This window comes from Sinohyriopsis cumingii, chromosome 13 (assembly GCF_028554795.1).
Source record: "Sinohyriopsis cumingii isolate HCF-2022 chromosome 13, ASM2855479v2, whole genome shotgun sequence".
Classification (NCBI taxonomy): domain Eukaryota; kingdom Metazoa; phylum Mollusca; class Bivalvia; order Unionida; family Unionidae; genus Sinohyriopsis; species Sinohyriopsis cumingii.
Window position 1 is genome coordinate 51,566,409 of NC_142973.1, and position 15,540 is coordinate 51,581,948.

Sequence of the window (15,540 nt, forward strand, 5' to 3'; positions counted from 1 at the left end):
TCAGAATTAATAAGTGGTCTACCTGAATCACAGCAAACGTAATATAACAGCCAGAATTAATAAGTGGTATCCCTCACCTGCATCAAACGAAATATAATATCTAGAATGAGTATGTAGTATTCTTGAATCGCTACATATGTAACATAATATCGAGAATTAGTATGTGGTCTACTTGAACCGCTACACATGTAACATAATATCCATAATTAGCAAGTGGTCTAATGGAAGCACTACACATGTAACATAATATCCAGAGTTAGTATGTGGTCTGCTTGAACCGCTATACATGTAACATAATATCCAGAATTAGTATGTGGTCTTCTTGAACCGCTATACATGTAACATAATATCCAGAATTAGTATGTGGTCTACCTGAACCACTACACATGTAACATAATATCCAGAATTAGTAAGTGGTCTACCTGAACCACTACACATGTAACATAATATCCAGAATTAGTATGTGGTCTTCTTGAACCGCTACACGTGTAACATAAATATCCAGAATTAGTAAGTGGTCTACCTGAACCACTACACAAGTAACATACCATCCAGAATTAGTAAGTGGTCTACTTGAACCGCTACACTGTACCATAATATCCAGAATTAGTAAGTGTCTGCTTGAACCACTACACATGTAACATAAATATCCAGAATTAGTAAGTGGTCTACTTGAACCGCTACACGTGTAACATAATATGCAGAATTAGTAAGTGGTCTACTTGAACCGCTACACGTGTAACATAATATCCAAAATAATTATGTATCTTTTAATACACTTGCATAACTGTATATATTGGGACTTTATGAGATGTAAACATTATTATCCTCTGCACATATCTCCTACATACAGACATGGGGTGGTTAATTATAGTGCTGCCACATTTTGTCGTCACCATAATGGACCTTTCGTCTCTCGGCCCCAGAGGAAAGCATACATAAGGAATTAACCTTTGAAACAATAGGATCATTGATTGACAAGATCATTAGCCTTACAAAATTACAAGGGACGTTTCATTTGAAACAGATAATAATTTATATTCCGCAATCATGTAAGTTCGTGTGAATTTTATGACACATTCCAATGGCAAACATAGAGATTATATATATGAATGTTGTTGTTGTTGTTATAAGGTTTAACACAATTTTTCAGCACAAGAATGCATAGCGGCCAGTATTAATGGTGGAGGAAGAACCCGAGAAAACCCGTGAAAGAACAGAGGTGAGAAGGCAGTGATCTCCGTAACGGAGAGTGCTTTAGACCACTCGGGCACTTGGGGCCTCATTTATATATATATATATATATATATATATATATATATATATATATATATATATATATATATATATATATATATATATGCATGTATGTATGTGTGTGTGTGTGACATAAAAAAGCTATCGAATCGTTTTCTCTTTCTTTCATCACTGAACTAATTTTGATATTATTTTTTTTATTAGTTAGAATCATGTTAATGATTTGCATAGCTAATTAAGACCTTAATGTTATGATCAAGTCTCCGATCAGATTGATATTTTGTAATAAATATGTTTGAATTGGAAAAGAAAAATTATGTCAATAAATTTTAGATTAAAACATAAAAATGGGATTTAGCTGAAATGATGCGAAGTAGATCGTTACTCAGATAAATTTTGAAAATCCTAAAAAATACAACATGCATACGCAAATATGGGCGGTTGATCAGCCTTTATCCGACTGGTCCACTGTATCGTCCGCAAGAGAAAAGCATCAGGAATGCTCTATGTAGTTTTCGTTTGTTGTCCTCAGCGTATGCATTAACGTTAAAGTTGTATATTTAGTTCTGCTTCTCGCCACTGTTTTATTTATATTCATGAAACGTTATGTATATACTTACCGTGGATGGTATTATTCGCTATTGTCAAAAGTAGACCACAATGACCTATTTGTCTGACTTTCATTACTTATAATGATTGTTTGGATTATGTAAGGAAACAGCAGGTGACATAGCATTACCGGGAAACAAAATGTGTTGAAACATTAAAGTTTGACAATAAAATGTATCGACTAGAATTGTGTGTGTGTGTGTGTTAGCTTTCGCTTACACACATATCATTTGTACACAAATTTAATTACAAAGAAATAGCAGCCATTGACGTAAACCATTAAATTTAACCGTGTAGATTGCTAGCACAAACCTCTACCAGCACATTTTGAAAAGTGTTGTGTGACATGGATCGTCATTGTCGCTTGGTATCTACTTTCTCCTTGGAAAACAGATCGTTTAGTTTTTATTTTAAAACTTTAAAACTCTTAACATTTAACGTTGTAGGTGTATGCCGTCGTTCTGAATTTTCTGGAAGTTCGATTTTGCGTTTCTCAAATGTGGTAATATTTTTTTATGGACCAAACTAATTTCTTTTGCGTGAATCAGGACTCTTGGTTTTGTGGCATAAGTTGAGAGCATTGATTCAAGCTCAGTTATGTCGTCTTCGATATTGCTGGCATGGATTTGAGCTAACACTTCAGCTCTTGTGTGAGGCGACACGGCACGTCATTGCCTTTTACTTTCTCAATGAAATCGTTTCATCTTGTCGCAAAATTTCATTTGACAAAGTTTTATACGCAGAAGGTCCCTGTTTATAGGGAGAGTGTCTTAGAGTCAGAGTATTCATTCATCTCTCAAACGATCAAGAAGATGGAAGAGTCAGCACAGATCAACCTGCTGGTCAAAGATTTGCTAAGAGTCATACAAAAGCATAATTCACAAGCGAAAATGTCAACAAAGCTTACCCTTCTGGTCGTTGATTTAATGAGAGTCATACGAAAGTATATAAGTGCTGATGAAGTTTGCTATGTCTGCAAGGTAAATGGGTATTTGTGTCCAGAATACCTGCTTCGTCCAAGAAAGAGAGACAAAAGTCTAGATATCTGTTATCGTTGTCAGGAGAAAGGACACTGGGCGTCAGGGTGACCTAAGAGAAAAGAGAAGAAACAGAAACAAGAGGAGAAAGAGGAGAGGGGTTCAGAAGAACAAAAAAAAATGACAATGAGGAAGAACTTGTGGTAGTGAAGAGATGGAAATGGAAAAATTGACAATTTGAGCCGATGCATTGGCCCTGATGTAAAATGTCATACTAACTTCAAAAAGAGAATAGACCAGAAAGAAAACGTAAGTGTTTCTTGGTCTTGAGGTTTTATCATAAGGATGGTGTGTTTTGTTTTTACTGACACTGTATGAATATGTGCTCTTTCACCTTTCTCTATCCGTCTGGGGCATTTGTTAATTAGAATTGCGATGAAAGGGATGTTTTCTTTCACGTACGCACTTTAGGCATGCAAGTGGGAAAAAATAGTCAGTCTGTTCATCCATCGTGTGTGTCTTGATTGTTTATAAAATCACACACTGACGCCATAGCATAATGGGTTAAATGGGTTTTTGAGTGAGTGAGTGCGTGTGTGTGTGTGTGTTTGGAAGGGGTGTTTGGTAGAGTTGGTCATTGTTGGTGAGGGTTTTAGTGCCTTCAAAAAAACTTTGTCTTCTTCACTCTGTGTTGATAATATATCATGTTTTATTTCCTTCACTCTGAGTTGATAGTATATATAATGGGTTATTTCTTCACTGTATGGTTACTATATAATGTTTTTTCTTCTTATTCCCTCTGTGTGGATTGTGTATATTGGGTTATTTTTTCTTTCTTCCCTCTGTGTAGATATTTGATATAGGGGTTTGTTTTTTACGTGTCACCTCTGTGTGGATAGTATATATGTTTTTTTTTTCTCTTCCTCTGTGTAGATAGTATATTTGGAGTTTGTTTTCACTTCCTTATGTGTTGGTAGTATATTTGAGTCTTTTATTTACCTCTTCCCTCTGTGTAAAGTAGATTTGGGGTTTGTTTTGTATTCGTCCTTCTCTGTGTGTGTGTGTGTGTGTGCATGTGTGTGTGTGTGCACTCCTACGTTTGTGTGGACGCTTACGTTTGGTTTGTGTGTTTATGTGTATGTGTGCGCGCGTACGCTTGTTTGTGTGTGTATGTATTGGTCTTTTTTGTCCCTTTAAAACTTCCTTTGTCCCTTTCAAATTCATTTCACCTACCTACCTACCTACAGTAGCGCGTATTCAGGTCAGCCACTTGCAACACTGTTGCCATTATTCCCCTAGTGTTCAGTACAGTGACGTCATTGAAGCTAGAATTTTTGAGGCTATGAATATTGACTTGGGTTTTTATAAAGGAATTTCCTACAAGTTGTGACAATAAATAGACACTAGGTTAGTTCATAGGACTTTCCTCCAAGATGAGATTATAAATAGATAGTGGTTTTTTTCATAGGAATTTCCCACAAGTTGTAGCTAAAAATAAATACTAATTTTTTATAAAGGAATTCCTACCAGTGGTGACTATAAATAGATACTAGCGTTTTTCCACATATTATTTTTGGTAATGTAAGAGATAGTCCATCTTGTGAGATTTTATCTCCTTCTCTTACATTTTAAGTTAACACAGGGCATTTGGATAGTGAGTATGATACAATGGATGGTATAGTACGTGTCATATTTTTGTGAAATTTCATCTTCTTTGTTCACATTCTAAGCTAATACCTGACGTTGGATTGTGTATGTGTGTGTCTTGCCCTTAACAGACCCGTTGTCCCTACACTCATGAGTGTTTGTTTTGTGTGAATGTGGAGTAGTGTCACTATAAATATAGACTTGGGTTTTTCCATAGGACTTTCCACATGTTGTAGCTTTAAATATATATTTGGGTTTTTAAATAGGATTGTCACACAAGACGGGGCTATAAATATGCAACGGATATTCCTGCTGGATTTTTATATAAGTTTCGGTTATAAACAGTTACTAGGTTTATCAATAATAGTCTAAACTAATGTAATCTAATGTCCCGGGATATATTCAGTCTCCGTTAAATTCTGGGACAATTTCGTAATTTTAGCGTTACTTTCAGTCACACCCATTTTGGTGTTGGTCTTTTCCTTGGTTGTAGCTATTTATATCATCATTTTAGCTATGCAAATTTATGAACAACGCCAGTATAATTTCAGATCTAGGTAATGCTTTACATATAAATCTCGGATACAAGAATATAGTGATTATGCAACAGGTACCTGTTACACACGTGTGCAATCTGAGACCAGCCACTTGCAACAATGTTACTAACTCCTCCACCCGATTGAGGTCAGCCACTTACAACAATATTGCCATTGTTTCCACATTGTTGTCACCCCTGTTTAATTCTCCTTGATGCTAGACAGGCCCAATATGCTTTGTTAAATTCCCTATGTTAAATTCCCCTTATCGCTAGATTGCCCTATCCATGTTAAATTCCCCTTGACGCCAAAGTGCCTTGACCCTCTCTGTAATGATAATTCCCATTGACACTAGAGTGCCCCCTATTACTACTACTGGGCATTCACTTTATGCACAGAGTTTCTATTCAAACTATGTGTTAAGCATACTGAGTAGGATACCAAAAGGATCCAGTACATATGGAATTCTAAAATAAACATGATTCATGCAGATTCCTTTTAAAATAACATATCACATTGGTCAAATGCTGAGAAACTAAACTCTGTGCAAGAGACGAAATTTTGGAATTGAACCTAGGTTACATTAGCTTTAATAGCTGGCGATTGTTTTGGACCACAACTTTATTCAACTGATCTTTTCCAACTAGCAATATTTTTGTGATTTTTATTATTAGTTTTCTTAAATTTACCAAAAAGGTACAAAACAAAACTTATGAGAAGCAGCAACTGAAAACATGTTAAATAATTTATTCTTTGGTGCACTTTGTCCGTTAGGTTAGCTCTTCAAATTTTTCACAAAATTTCAATGTTCAAGTCACCTAGTTGATTAGAGCATTCATCTTGGATGTAGGGGGTTGTGGGTTCTAACCCCGACTGAGTCATATCAAAGACTTTTGAAAATGGTACTAGCAGCTACCTCGCTAGGTGCTCAGTATTAATTTAATAGGCTAGTGTTAGAACTGGTCGGCTTGGTGTCAGGATAATGTGACTCGGTGGGACATGATGCTAAATGTCTGCAGTATGATGACACAGTGCTTTACATCACTATAAACTGCCACAGTGCAATCATCGTAGTGATATGGCTCATAAATTGTTAAAGCTACACTAAAAATCCAAAATCACTCTCTTCCAGACACGTATGTGGTCTGCTTAAAGTTCAATCTTTGGAGTGAAAACTGTACAAATCTGATATTTTCTCATATTATCTGATGTAAAATAAAGTGTAGCTGGTTAAAGTATTGTATCTTTAAGTCTGACTTGTTCTTTATCTGTTTAAATTGTGCTTGTGAACTAGCAAAACGGCTTCATAAATAGTCTTAAGTCTGTGTATTTTTGCCCTATCCTTTTTCAGAAAAATTAATTTGCTCACACTTGCAATCATCAGATTTTAGTACCTTCGTCTGCCTTTTTGATGATGAAATTTGAAGAACATCTGATGGACCTAACTTTCATAATGTCATCTCTAAATGTATGACACTCTGGATAGAACACTTAAGTACTTTTCTTCCCTCCTATGTCCATGTAGAAAACTTCTCATCAAAAATTGTATCCCTGAATTTATATTTTCAGCTAAATATGTCAATATAATTCAAAGGAGGAGTCTGCATTAAACATCTAAAACAAATTCTGCAAAATCAGAAAATGTTGGCATCTCTATACTGATAATTTATCAAAAGTCTTCATCCAGTCATTGATAAGGAGTTGGGGGGGGGGGCTATGTCAAATGACAGTCACATTTTTAATTTAAACAAATTATCATGATAACATGTTATATTCTGCCTTATAGATGACATGCACAAAAGTATTGAATAAGGTCAAACATATGGTATTTGAATTCAGTTCCTTCCTATGAACCACAAACCAAACCTTAAGCAAAATCCTTTACCTGCTCTCTATATACAGCAACCTTATACGCAGACTTTAAAGGTCTACTAGTGCGCTCACACGACTTTCGTTTATGTTATGAATTTAACCTTCACGAAGCGATTTGTATAGGTATTATGCCATATACCTCAACATTAATGAAAATAATGACTACAGAGCATCGATTTTTTATCGTTGGAGACAAAACGCTCCTAGCTGATTTCGCGCTCGGTAATTTCCGAAAGGCAAAGCGGAAGTGATGCAGTGTAGGGAACACGGCTTTCCACTTTTCATTCTAGTTACGTTCAACAAGTAGAGCCGTGTGTGAAAAAATGGCAAAAAGGTGTATTGTTGGAGGTTGTAGCAATACAACACGAGAAGGAGTGAGTTTGCACACATTTCCTACTAATCCTGTTTCAAGAAAACAATGGATTAAGCAGATACGAACGACAAAAGGCTGGACTGAGCCGAATAGTGACAGAGGAACTAGTCAGGTTGTCTGTAGGGACCACTTCAGAGAAGACGATTTTGATCCCGCCACTAAACTGAAACGGTCATTTGGGATTAAGACCATTAGACGAATCCTGCCAAATCCAGTTCTAAGTGTCAAATAACCCAGAGTACATGCACACCAAATCCCAAAAAATCAAGGGTTACAGCATGCTTTACAACACGTAGCCCGTGAGGAGCTTTTTAAAAATAGAGCGAGCAAGGGTAAAAGTTTATTGATTTTAGTAGGCTATATTATTTGTCGTCAACCCTACACTCTTGCCTCAAATATACCAATCTTACGAGCGATTAATGCGAGGGGGGTGGTTTTAGTGTAAGGGTGTTTGCAAATCGTAATAGGTCCACCCTTACTTAAAAATTTATAAAACCTGTCTTATCATGAATTGTGTGTGTATGTGTGTGTTTGTGCATGCAATGGTGCAAAGCCTAAATCAAAGGGATATTTTTCTTGCCCCCCCCCCCGCATTGTTTGGACCTCACCGTAGAAAAAAAATTATTGTGGCTGCCGTAGCTTGTTTTCTGTCTGTTGCCGTTTTCAACAATAATAATAATGATATTTCACAAGTTGATGTATTGATTGTGCTTAATTGTGTCAGTGGATCCTGCTCTAGGTCGGATTCACACTCACAACCCATGGAATGCAAATGGAAATAATAATGTTTGTTCGATGTGGAAAGTAGATTATTATTATTATTATTATTATTATTATTATTTACATTGTGTACAGAATCATATACGGTAATATAAGAAGAATTTAGCCTTTAATATTGTTAACGTTTTAAACTTCTAATGCCGCTCGATTTTTTTGTATCATTTTGTTAGGTGTTGAAAGAGATTTTTCAGAACCAGCCCCCAGAAGATAATGTGCAAGAGAGAACCCAAAAGACACCAATCACACAGTCAACAGTAGATGGTGTGACATATCCTTGTGTGCATATTGATGTGTCCGAGAACTTTCCATGCATTTCTAGTGTTTAAATGGTTGGTATAGCTTCATATCATTTCATATGGCCTCATATATGATAGCGTACTAGTAAATCAATAAAGATATGTCATAATGTATTGCTGAAAAGCTCTGCAGTGTGTTGGCTATATGTCAAAATTTATGATCAGCCATAGTTTCTATAAGTAACGAAAGAGGTTTGATGCATTTGTCATTTATTGTTCAAACATACATAAAACTTAAATTTGACCACCATATCTAATGCAGAGGTATTAACTAGAAATTGCCAAACACATTTTTTGTTTTTGTTTCAGGGACTAGACACACCATCATTCAGTATTGCTGTTGAATGTCAGACTGACAGGACAATTAAGAGATCCAAGAGAATTCAAGCATTAGAGAGAGGGAAAACAAATTAATTTTGGTAATAATAATACATATATAACTAGTTCCATGAATGAATGCACACTCCACTACAAGATATTTCAACTCATCAAGTTTAGTAATATCTTTCAGTCATACTGTGCATGTGTACTGTTGTAATTCAATGATGTCAAGTGACTCAATGTTATAATCTCACCATTAACAATTAACAAGCAAATGACACGGGTAACATTATATTAACTAAGTTCAGTATGATGGTGTAAGCACTTGTCTCAGTATACCAAGCACTTGTCCACTTTTTGTTACTGAACAATAAAACACTGTTATTGATAAGCATATTCACGAGAATTACTCATCTGTGTGAAAACCATGATAATCAGTGTACACATGTATGATATTTCACATTTCACAGGTTGTCAGGTAAATGTCCGGCACGTACAGGGAAGGAGCAAAGGCATTCAGTGTTCTTTAGGCATTCCCCACAAATAATGAAATGGAGAACAAAATATACAGTTTTGATGAACCGGACACAGACCCTGATACCGATGTTCATGATATTGGTGATGAGTGTTCCATGATAAGGGAGTCCGATGATTCAAGCTACAAACCAGATGAGAGTGACCCAATGGATTCCAGCTTCAGCTAAAATACCTCTGGAAAAGGGTAATGTAAATTGCATGACTTCAGCATGTATGAAATCATAACTGATTTGATGGGGCTATCAATATTCCAATATTACTACTTAATCAAAACAAAGTCCTGGATTTTAATCAAAATAAAGTTGGTGCAGATTTATATTTGTAGCACATATTCAAAATCATATATTGTAACAAAATAATGATATATTCAAATACTATTTATGTTTATTAATAGCATTTTAATTTTTATTCCTATTTACAAATTTTTCTTATATAAATTTTCAGCGTGTATATAGGCAGTGGATGAAATTCTTCTTTCTTAAATTATGGTGGGAAACATTTCTTCTTTCAGAAGAGTTGATGGCAGTTCTGGAGGAAATAATCCGGAATCCTGTCGCATGATAGTTAGCACCATCTCTATGCAGCCAATCTCTGAGACCAGACAAGTCGACGGCTGTCCAGGCTCTGACATCACGATTTGCAAGATAACTACAAGTGCTTGAAACCTTACCGGGAAAAATCCAAACAATTGTATTTAAAACATCCCAGAAAAAAAATCTTAACTCACTTATTTCGACAGCAAGAACAAACGTAAAGACCTAATAATGTTTCCTATCTGAAATATTCTCAGCATGTTTTTTATTTTTTAATGTTTTTCTAAATTCATATTGTTTGTTTTTGTAATAATATTATTATGTTTCTTATCTTATAGGTGTTGTCTAATGTTGTAAAGCGCTTAGAGCTTCTAAAGATTAGGCGCTATACAAAGTCCTCATTATTATTATACTAATGAAGATACATCAGTGAAATTTAAATGCATATTTCCTTCATAAATGCAATAATCAAAAGCATTACTCGTAAACTTTAACTGCCGTTTAAACTCTCTGAAGCTGCTATATAGGGCTAGTGCATAACCCGCTGTTTTTACCCTCTGATGCAACAGGGCCATAACAAAACCCGCTGTTGATACCCCTGATGCAACAGTGCCATAGCAAAACCCGCTGTTGGTAACCTCTGATGCGACAGGGCCATAGCAAAACCCAATGTTGGTAACCTCTGATGCTTACAGGGCCATAGCGAAACCAGCTGTTTGCACCCTCTGATGCTAACAGGGCCATAGCATAACTTGCTTTCTGTACCATCTGATGCTGATATTATGGCCATAACATAGCCTCTGCTGTACAGTACTACATACAAATGATGTTTAAAAAAACCCCACTGTGTCTATGAATTTTATTTTATTTCACAATCTTGAAAAAAAAAAGTTTGTAAGAGATCCAACGCCTGACGTCTTGTTTGCTTCCTTTTCCAATATTTTTCCAAGCTGCTGATGGAGATCTTTAGCTTTCACTTTCGTCTTTTTGCTTTGTATGGCGCCAGTAGTGAATGGGGTCACTTTAGCGTCAAGGGGAATTAGCATTAAAAACACCCTGGGTAACTTTGGCGTCAATGGGAAATTTAACATTACGAAAACCCCTGGGTCACTTTGGCGTCAATGGGAAATTAGCATGGGAATAAATTGTGGGTCTGTTGAGCGTCACGGGGAAATGGAACAGGGTCGGGGCCCTATTTTAATAAGGTCCCGACCTGATGGGTCTATGGAAATGGAAGAGGGGAAAAAATTGAAACAGGGAGGGGTCTCTATTTTTTTTTATAAAAAAAAAAGAAAAAAAAAGGGGGGTAGGCAATTGAAAGTCTATCTCTTTTCGAGAGATGTGGGTGGCCCTGAAAGGGCCTTTGGGTTTCTTCTTCTTCTTTAACTAACTCCTTAACTTCTTTATCCATCCCCTTATTTTTTCCGTCATTCCTTTCTTCTTCTTTTTCTCCTCTGGCATCCAGTCTGGATGGCCCAATGCTCTAAACTTTTCCTGGACTTTGATCCAATTCTGATTGAGCCTCTCAAACTCTTCCTTTTTCTTTAAATTTTCCTTATTCTTTCTTTCTTTACTCCATTTCTCCTTTATTTTCTTTACTTCTTCCTCCATTACTTTTCTCATTAGTTCTTCCGATTTCTTAAGCTGGTCCAGGCCGTTTTTGACAAATGACCACTCTGTCCATTCCATTATGTCTTCCAAAAAACACTTTACTTCTAGCACATTATCCATGGCTTCTTTCAAGTGACCAATCTTTACATACTCTGGATTTATAAAGCCTCTTAGTCTTTTTACTTCTTCTTCTATCATCTCTTTCACCAGATCCATAGCTAATTTCAGGTTTGTCACTTGCCTTCTGGCAAAATCCCTGGTAACTTCATGCTTCCATTCACGTTCAATCCTTTCCACTACATAGGCTCCATCCACCATCCAATATCAAATATCCTTCAACTGGTTAAACAATTCTGTTACAGCCACCATCTTCCTTGTCTTTATTCCTTAGAATGGTGCGAACGACGAACACTGTAGATTCTTATACGAAAAGCGCGGACGTGATGGAAAACATCCCCTAAGACAAAAGTTATATTACCTAGATCATAACCAAACAACGCGTGTACGTGAAGAAAAACATCCCTACTTTTCTCATTTTATATTATCACCTATCCACATACGTGAAGCAGCAATTAACAAACCCCAAATCTACTATCCACACACGCAAAGCATTATAATTAAACCCAATAATCTACTATCCACACAAACGTACGTGAGCGCTTACAAACACACACACACACACACACACACACACGGAAAAAAGAGTAAGTGTTTATATTCACACTACTCTACATACACACATTGGCAAATCGATTGTTATTTCTTTTCTAAAGGTTTGGGTAGCCCTGAAAAGGGCTGTTTGTTTTTGAACTCCAGTGATACCTGGTTAATGATGGCACCTTCCAGACCTGGCACCACACACACATCTTCTTCCCCAGTCTCCTTTTACTTTTTTTCTTGGGAGTGCAGAGGCGGAATGATTGGCTTCAGCACCCCAATCCTCTGTCGCTGGTGTCTTGTAAGCCATCCTCTCTCCTATTTTCTTTTCCTCCTCTTCCCTCTGTCTTCTCTCCTCCTCTTCCTTCTTTATTCTTCGATCTTCTACTATGGCCTCTGCAGCCAGCTCATTCACTATACCCCTGGCATATTCCAGGTGCATCTGGAGTTCTAGAAGCTTTACAATTCTGGTATTCATTGTCTTGTTAACGAATGAACAGGGTAGCTAGACTGCCAAGCGATTTTCAATTTATACTAAAAGCGCGGACGTGAAGGAAAACATCCCCCTAAGACAAAAGTTAGTTAGTTAGTTAGTTGGATTATAGTGGTTTTCGTTCTTTTGAACATGTACCACTTTTTTATTCACGCACTGCGTGATTTTTAATTACTCCTGGGGGAAGGAAAAGGAGCCTCATCCCCCAGGCTTTTATGTACTCAAAGAGTACTTTTTAATTTAGCCACTCAGGTGTAGGACTAACTAGTCCTTAACAACCTGACTGAAAGGCTAATAGACATGAGTGGGAATAGTCACACCACACACTCGTGTTTCTTAGTTGGATTGAAATGCCCCAGGTGTCAAACCAAGCAGTATGTGACTCCCGCCACGATTGGTCGGCAGCGATGAGGTCACATTAGGACACCCGGTCTTGTGGCATTGACGAAGTGGCCCGCTTTTTTGATATCATCAATTGCCTTTCCCAGTCCGATATTCCGGTAGACAGAGCCTTCCTTTTTTCCACTCTGTTTAGGTGGTGCAGGTTCATCAGCTTCATCGCCGCTGGATGATGATACTTCCAGGGCCGCTGCCAGCGTGGAAGTTTCAAATTCTTCAGTGTCGTCTGCCAACATTGCCTGGATTTGGCTGAGTATGTTAGTAGAAATAGCTGTGGAAGCTTGATTTAAAAGTTCAGCCAGATGTTGTTTAAGAGACAAGGAGACGGTTAGGAGTATTTTTTTTTTTTTTTTTTTTTTTTTTTTTTTATTCATCAATTCCTTATTTATTTTGATTCCCTATCTTATTGGTTTGGAATGAAAACTTGTTTTTATGGTTGTTTGTATGTTATTATGGAGTCCTGTTTTAATTAATTCCTATTTTCCTATTTTAATTTTTTGTGGCCTTAATTGGTTTTTATTATTCGGAGTATGAACGGCTGTGTCAGTTTGTGAACCTACGAGACCTAGCAGGCCGTCATAATTCCCAAACAGTGATTTTGTAATATTCGTCCTTAACTGGTTTTTATTATTCGGGCTATGAACGGCTGTGTCAGTCTGTGAACCCACGAGACCGAGCCGGCCGTCATAATTCCCAAACAGTGATTTGTTATATTTTTAACTGGTCTTTGATTTACTTTCTTAGATTTTTTTGAGTAGATTGGATTCGTGTATAAATCTTATGATATTTTTGAATGTTAGATTAATATTGGGGTTTGTGTTCATCAAGAATTCTGGGTATGTTGTAGGGGATCCAATTTTATGCTGTTTAACTTTAAACTTAGCCCTTTCTTTTTCAAGTGTATGGCAGTTGTTAAAAATATGCTCTATGTCTTCTGTGACCCTGCAGTGGTAGCAGTTAGGGTTATGTGGTTGTGGTCCTATGTACTGTCCGAAGCTGTTAGCCAGCTTGGTTTTGCCCGTGAGTATTCTATTTATGAATTTTTGTTCACTGCCTTTTGTTTTGGGTGGTTTCCTATTTCTACATACTTCTTTAATGATGGTTTTTAGTTTCCTGCCTTGAGTGCTTGTGTTCCATAATTCCTGCCATTTATTATCAATGAGGGTTTTAGATATGCTATTGAGTTCGCATATGCTATAATCTAGGTTGATGTGAGTGGTTTCGTTTAGTTTTTGTTTAGCTGTTATATCTGCCATATCGTTACCTGGTATGTTAATATGGGATGGTATCCACATAAATTCTACTTGTAAGTTATTATTGTTCAGTATTTTTAACAATAAATTGGTTTGCCTAAGATAGTTTTCTCTTGATTTGGTGTTGTTATTAAGTATTGAGTTTATGACGCTTAGCGAGTCACTTATTATTACCGCTTGGGGTATTTTGTTCTCTTTGATCCATTTGAGTGCTTCAAGTATGGCCCAGAATTCAGCTGTGTATATAGAGCAGAGGTTAGGTAGTCTTCTTCCTACTTTAATGTTAAGTTCGGGGATTACGTAAGCTGCTGCTGTTCTGGGTGGTTCTGTAATTTTGGATCCATCAGTGTAAATCTTAATGTAGTTGCAATATTTTGAGTTGATTTCTTCTGTACAGATTGTGTTTAGTTTGAGTTCCTGTTCGTTTTTATTGCCATATTTCGTAATGAGGGTGTTAACTGTGGGGTTGATATTTATCCATGGTTCTTTGTCATAGTGATTTGCAATTTCTGCTTGGAGTTTGTCTATAGGAAGTTGTTCAACTAATTGATGGACTAATTTCCCTGCTGGTATGTTTTGTGATAATTTAGTTCTAAAAGGTATGTTGCATTTATTTATAGCTAGCCGGGTGGGGTGTGTGTCGGGGTGTGTTGTTAGCCTGGCTGCATATCTGAGGGTGAGTTCTTGTCTTCTAAGGTGGAGCGGCAGTTCTCCAGTTAAGATTTAAGTTCCACTAGTGATGTGGATGGTAGTGCACCAGTGCAAATAATTAGGGCCTTTCTTTGTATGCTATCTAGTTTTTTGAGGTTATTTTGCGGTGCCGAGTTGTAAATTTGGCATCCGTAATCTAGTTTAGATCTAATTAACGATTTATATAAAGCTAGTAAGGTTTCTTGATTGGATCCCCAGGTGGTTCCTTTAAGGGTTGTAAGGAGGTTAAGGTCTTTATTACACCTTTTGACTAGTTCGTTTATGTGGTGTCCCCAGTTTAGCTTGGAGTCATAATGCATTCCTAAAAATCGTGCTACATTTACGAATTTAATTTCTTGATTTTGGATGGTGAGTTTGGGAAACTGATTTTGTAATTTACGTTTGGTGGTGAATAATACTGCTATGGTTTTTTCATGGGATATTTTGAAACCCCATTTATCAGCCCATTTCCCTATTTTGTTTAAACTTGTTTGAATATCGCTGATTACTTTGTGGTTGGAAGGGTTTCCTGCTCTCCATAATCCACTATCATCAGCAAATTGTGAGAGTTCAATTAGTTTTGATGTTAAGTTGGTGTCCAAGTCATTAATCATGATGTTGAAAAGGGTTGGGCTGAGTACGCTCCCTTGTGGTGTACCGTTTTCAAGTGTGTGTGGTTCAGAGTAGGTGTCGCCGACT

General features: G+C 36.8%; 1 long non-coding RNA gene across 1 annotated transcript; it reads left to right on the forward strand.

The window, feature by feature from the left end:
• Nucleotides 1-2,875: 2,875 nt before the first annotated feature.
• On the forward strand, nucleotides 2,876-10,494 carry LOC149785549 (uncharacterized). The gene is made up of 5 exons (XR_016413517.1): nucleotides 2,876-3,152; nucleotides 8,222-8,380; nucleotides 8,657-8,766; nucleotides 9,139-9,389; nucleotides 9,717-10,494. It is a non-coding gene; the product is annotated as an uncharacterized LOC149785549 (long non-coding RNA).
• The last annotated feature ends 5,046 nt before the right edge of the window (nucleotides 10,495-15,540 follow it).